This window comes from Eurosta solidaginis, chromosome 3 (genome assembly GCF_040869045.1).
Source record: "Eurosta solidaginis isolate ZX-2024a chromosome 3, ASM4086904v1, whole genome shotgun sequence".
NCBI classification, from domain to species: Eukaryota; Metazoa; Arthropoda; class Insecta; order Diptera; family Tephritidae; genus Eurosta; species Eurosta solidaginis.
Genome location: NC_090321.1, coordinates 18,268,845 through 18,274,844, shown reverse-complemented (window position 1 = coordinate 18,274,844; position 6,000 = coordinate 18,268,845). Strand labels below are relative to the sequence as shown.

At 35.4% G+C, this 6,000-nt stretch overlaps 1 protein-coding gene and 1 pseudogene across 1 annotated transcript in view; both read left to right on the top strand.

Moving 5' to 3' along the window:
• Positions 1-1,493: 1,493 nt before the first annotated feature.
• Positions 1,494-3,522, top strand: LOC137246268 (uncharacterized; annotated as a pseudogene).
• A 1,944-nt stretch (positions 3,523-5,466) lies between these two features.
• Positions 5,467-6,000, top strand: part of LOC137243399 (maltase A3-like) — a 47,526-nt gene continuing 46,992 nt past the window's right edge. The window contains exon 1 of the mRNA XM_067771148.1: positions 5,467-5,598. The gene's annotated coding sequence lies outside the window, so the exon portion shown is untranslated. The remainder of the gene's footprint in view (positions 5,599-6,000) is intronic.

The following is a 6,000-nucleotide window of genomic DNA, read 5'->3' as shown; positions in this document are numbered from 1 at the left end:
GCCGTCACATGTGCATGGCCTATTAGACAAAACAACAAAAACAAGTTGGGAATTTTTTCTTAACGAAATCACCTCTCGGCAGGGGGTTGTTGAAACTCGGTCTGCATTTATCCATTTAGAGTTCGAATAATAAATGGATTTTTTTATTTTTTTTTTTTAACTGTTAATTTTTTTTAATTCTGTGTGATATGTGATATCACACATCAATTTGATTTAGGATATATGTGATACCTCAATATATAAGATATATGTGATATGACACATCCGTATGACATCAGTTTTCCGAATAAAATCCATAAAAATAAACCGTGTTCTTCCTCAGGCCATTAAGTTTTGCTTAAAATTTAGTTGCATGATATCCGAATTTATTTAAGCTTTGCGATGTTACTTCCTTGTTTCGATGTGATATTGAGGATATGAATGTGATGTCATATCACAGCACAAAGAGGAAGAGATCATATTTGCGTTCGATTGACTCGGCATTGCACCATTATCTTCTAACTGTAGCACAGTGCATATTTTTTTAAAGGTTTCCAATATAAGTCAGTGGATTTTTATCAGACCATCATAATACAGTATAACAAATCTCGTACTTAAAAATATGGTTTATATTATCGTCTACCCACTTTTTATTCGGTGGATGTCCTAACGATTTACTTAAGCATCGCCCGGTTTTATCCACTAATGTTTTCGAAAAATGCCTGAATAATCAGTCAAGGGGATTAAATTGACAATTATGCTACTCTGCATCAAGTCTAAGGTTTTTGTGACGATAACAGTCTGACAGAGCTTGTTTGTTAAGAATGCAGGTGCATTTTTGAATTTTGAGTATTTTTACCCTAATTGTAAGAGGGTATTTTAGTGTTAAAAAGTGACATCACGTCACGTGATGATGTCACATCAGAGCGATGCTCTAAGTACCACGCTACTTCGTTCACTGCACTCTGTTCCCGGTAAAGATAAAAGCGATAGATAGCTGAAACTCTAAGTAAATGTTGATAAAACTTTAAGAATACTAACATTGTAAAAACAGAAGTGTTTGAAATAGACAAAAAAAAAATACCATTGTTGAAGGCTTATAGTATAGAAGAAAAGAGAAAATAAGATTGTCAAAGCGAAATGAAATGCAATTAAAGACGAATATAAAGGTGGAACAAAAATTAAAATAAGAATACGAAGAACAAAGAAGGTTAATATAAAAGTTGAAAACAAGGTTGTTAAGTACAGTGAAGGCGATAAAATTTTTATACGAAGTAAATAAAAACAAAAAAAATTTAATTGAAATATTTTTGTTAGAGAAACAGTAAAGAACATTGATTAGCAAGTTTTTAACTATTATATGAAAACCGAAACATTTAAGAAAATAAAAGGTGTGGAGATAGTATTTGGTTTGTTCTCACTTTGACTAATTAAAATTAACATTGTATTTTCAATTTCAATTAACATTTTTATTTTATTTACATCTACATTTTATCATATTTGCATTCAATAGGATGGACGTTGACCCTATATTGTCTTTGACTGTTAGTTTGCTAAAAGGCAAATTGAGGGAGTTAGAACTTTCGACATCAGGACAGAAACGAAATTTACAAGATAGACTACTTCGGCACTACGGGTTGACGCGAAACGTTCCTAGTGATGATGAGTCGGTTTACAATGATGTGCAAGAGAATAATTTTCTGCAGTCTTCCCAGTTCTTTGTGAGGCAGCAACAATTTACACTTAAAGATATAGGCGATTGTGTGAGTTCATTTTCCGGGGAGAGTAATGTCGATATAAGGGTTTGGGTAAATGAGTTTGAATTAAATGCGGATATAGTGAATTGGAACGATTTACAGAGATTTGTTTATGGAAAACAGCTTTTGTGGGGAGCAGCTAAGCTATTCGTTAGAAGCCAAAGTAACGTATGTAGTTGGGAAACTTTAAAAAACGTTCTTATATCCGAATTTGGTTCTAAGCTTTGTACGTCATATGTGCATAAATTACTAAAAAAAACAGACGTAAACATGCAAACGAGAGTTTTCACGAGTATCTGTACAGCCTAATGGAAATAGGTAAACAGATAAATTTAGACGAGGCAAGTACAATTGATTACTTTATTGAGGGTATTCCAGACTCAAGGTTTAATAAGTCTGTTTTGTATCAAGCAAAGACTATAGAAGATTTGAAGGAACAGGTGAAAGTGTACGAGAAAGTAAGAAAAGCTAATATAGGATTAGTAAAGACAGGGGCGTCTGAAGTTTTAAAGGAAAATTATACCGGAGCAACAAAACCGAAAGAAGAATCGAATAGGAGGTGTTTTAAGTGTGGAGATAAATCTCATGTAGCAGCAAAATGTACACATAAGGAATTTAAGTGTTTTAAATGCAACGAAATGGGTCATCGCTCATTCGAGTGCAAAGCTAAAACAAAAGGTGGAAAAGAGGTAAAGAAAGAGGTAAGTACTGTGAATACTTTAGGTGACGAGGTTTTTCAGCCATTTTTCAATAGTGCTAGAGACGAGTTACATTTCAAAACACTAACCGTAAATGATTTCAAGTTTGACACACTTATTGACTCGGGTTGTTCTTTGAACTTGATACGGTACGATACATTAATGTTAAGCCGATGTGAACATAAGTTAAGCCATGATAAGAGGAAACTTTATAGTGCTTGTGCAAATGTTATTGAGACGAGAGGTAGCTTCGACACCTTGATGCATGTGGATGGGATGTCGCTAAATGTCACACTCCATGTAGTCAGAGAAAAATACATTCAGTTTGCAGGGATAATAGGTAAAGCTATTTTAAAAGACGTATATATCATTTTAACTGAAGATGAGGCTGTTTTCAAAAAGAAGAATGTATCTGACAAGGAAAAATTAAGTATAAATAAACAAAAAGAGTGGATAAAAGAGCTTGATGTGATGAACTTAAACGAGTTAAAAGAGATTAAGGCTCTAGACATACAGCATTTAGACGATATTTTAGCCAGAGAAGTAGAAAGTGTGTTTGAAGAGTATAAACCGGTAGGTAACTGTGAATCATCCGTACAAATGGAAATAGTTTTGACAGATGAAGTACCTGTATACCAAAATCCAAGGCGAATGACGATTGAAGATCGGAAGTTTGTGGATAGGCAAATCGAAGAGTGGTTAAGGGAGGGGGTAATCAAACGCAGCAACTCTAACTATGCTTCTCTGATTGTGGTCGTTCCAAAGAAAAGCGGAGAAAAACGTTTATGTTGTGACTATAGACAACTTAATAAAAAAAATTATACGAGACAATTTTCCGATGGTCGTGATGGACGACGTTTTAGACAGATTGCAAGGTGGACGAGTTTTTACAACGTTGGATTTATCCAATGGATTCTTTCATGTCCCAGTAGCACCGACATCAAGAAAATATACGGCATTTGTAAGTAGTGACGGGCAGTACGAATTTTGCGTAGTGCCATTTGGAATTTCGAATTCACCCGCTGTTTTTTGTCGGTTTATTAACGCTGTATTTCGAACGTTAATTCAGAAAGGCATCGTGATAATATACATGGACGACTTGATAATATCATCAAAGGACGAAGATGAAGGTATAATTAAATTAAGAAAGGTTTTAGAAGTTTGTTCGACGAACGGACTAAAAATAAAGTGGACCAAGTGTCAATTTTTAAAACGGAAAGTAGAATTTTTGGGATACATTATCGAAAACGGTACCATTCAAATTTCAGAAAATAAAACGAAAGCTATAAAAAATTTTCCTTTACCGTCAGACAAGAAGGGTTTACAGAGATTTTTAGGGCTAACCTCATATTTTCGAAGGTTCATAGAAAACTATGCATTAATCGCTAGGCCGTTATCAGATTTGTGAAGGAAAGACATAGTCTTTAAATTATGCGTAGAGCAAATAACAGCTTTCCAGCAATTGAAGGGGTTTTTACAAAATGCACCGGTATTGAGATTATTCTCCCAGAGTGCGGTAACAGATGTACATACTGATGCCAGTAAGTATGGGTATGGGGCTATATTATTGCAGAAGGATCCTGACGATCAGAAATTACATCCGGTACAGTATATGAGCAGGAAGACGAAGCCAGCAGAGGAGAATTATCCGTCATACGAATTAGAGGTTTTAGCAATAATCGAAGCTTTAAAGAAATGGAAGATATACTTATTAGGTATCAAATTTAAAATCGTGACAGACTGTAACGCATTTACACTGACACTCAAGAGGAAGGAGGTACCACCTAAGGTTGCGAGATGGGTTTTATTTCTACAAGATTTCAACTATGAAATCGAGCACAGGCCAGGAACTCGAATGACGCATGTTGACGCGATGAGTAGAATGTATTGCTTAATGTTAGAGGACTCGTTAAAGTACCGACTTAAGCAAGCACAGTTAAAAGATGAATGGACAAAAGCAGTTAGGAAAATCTTAGAAAAAGACGAATACGAAGATTTTTACATTAAATACGACATTCTTTTTAAAAATCCAGAGAAAGAGTTAATTGTGGTGCCAGCACTAATGGAAGACGAGGTTATTAAACTGGCGCATAGGCAGGGACATTTCTCGACAAAGAAAACCCAAGATCTACTAGAAAAGACATTTTTCATACCTCAAATTAATGCAAAGGTGGGACAAGTAGTGCGCAGTTGCATCGAATTTGCATTTACTTCGCATCTATTCAAAGATTATTGTCAAGGTGAAAATATTCAGCATTTAATTATAACGACAGGAGTGCCGCGGGGAAATGGGCAAGTAGAGAGGATGCACAGGGTAGTTGTTCCGATGTTATCGAAGTTATGTGCAGAATCAACTAGCAGTTGGTACAAACACATAGAACGCGTACAACAGTTCATAAACAATTCTCCTCCACGAAGCACAAAACAATCTCCTTTTAAAATTCTGACGGGACTCGATATGAGTATGGCCAATATGCCAGAGCTTCAAGAACTTTTAGAGGACGCAGCTTTAGATGAGTTAAACGAAGATCGGGCAGTAGTTCGCAGTCAGGCAAAAGATAACATTTCGAAAATACAACAATAAAATCGTAGGTCATATAATCTACGCCGGAGAAAAGAAACATGTTACGAATTTAACGACTTAGTAGCAATCAAAAGAACGCAGTTCGGTAGCGGGTTAAAACTAAAACCGAAGTTCTTAGGGCCCTATAAAGTAGTGAAGAAATTAAACCATGGCAGATATGAAGTCGAGAAGTTAGGAGATCATGAAGGACCAGGGAAGACGTCAACAGTCGCAGAATTTATGAAAAAATGGAGCAAATCATTCGGGGCCGAATGAAATCAGGACGGCCGAATGTAGTGCTGATGTAGTATGACAGACAGACCATTAAAGAGAATAGTGCACTCACCCTAAAATATAAGTTGAACGAGAAATTGACGAAACAATACAAACTACAGCTACCGAGCAATTTGAATAAAAGACGAACGTTTAGTTTAAGTCGGACAATGAAGTCGCAAAGTTGCACTTGAACGTGTTTGTGTGAAAAATCATTTATTTTATATAACCATTAACTATTAACTATAACTACTTTATTTTAATAAACTTTGTTATTAATAAAAACTGTAATAAACGAGTGTTGTGTGCTCATTAAGTGGATAACCAGGTAAGAATTTCTACATATATATGTATGTTTGGTTTGATTGGTCTTTTGACCACAAAATAAATTGCCAGTGTAAGTGGAAACAACTAATATAATGTAAATAGATGAAACAAGAGAATAGAAAAAGAAAGTTATGACAGTATTACTGAAGTTGTAAGAACCAATTAAAATGTATGTTTGTATTTTATTGGAAAAATTCACCAATTTAAAGCGCTTAGTATTGCGTTCATTTTTAATTTGATTTGGTTAAGAGTTCCATAGTTTCAAGAGTTCCATCCTGGGCCTCGAATCAGCTCAGCAAACGTTGGGCGGATACCACGTCTTGCAGGGTAGCAAGATCTTTCTGGCCGAAAGTGGATGGCAGGAGGTCTGCTGAAATAATTGGGTTCACTAAGGCTCACCTAT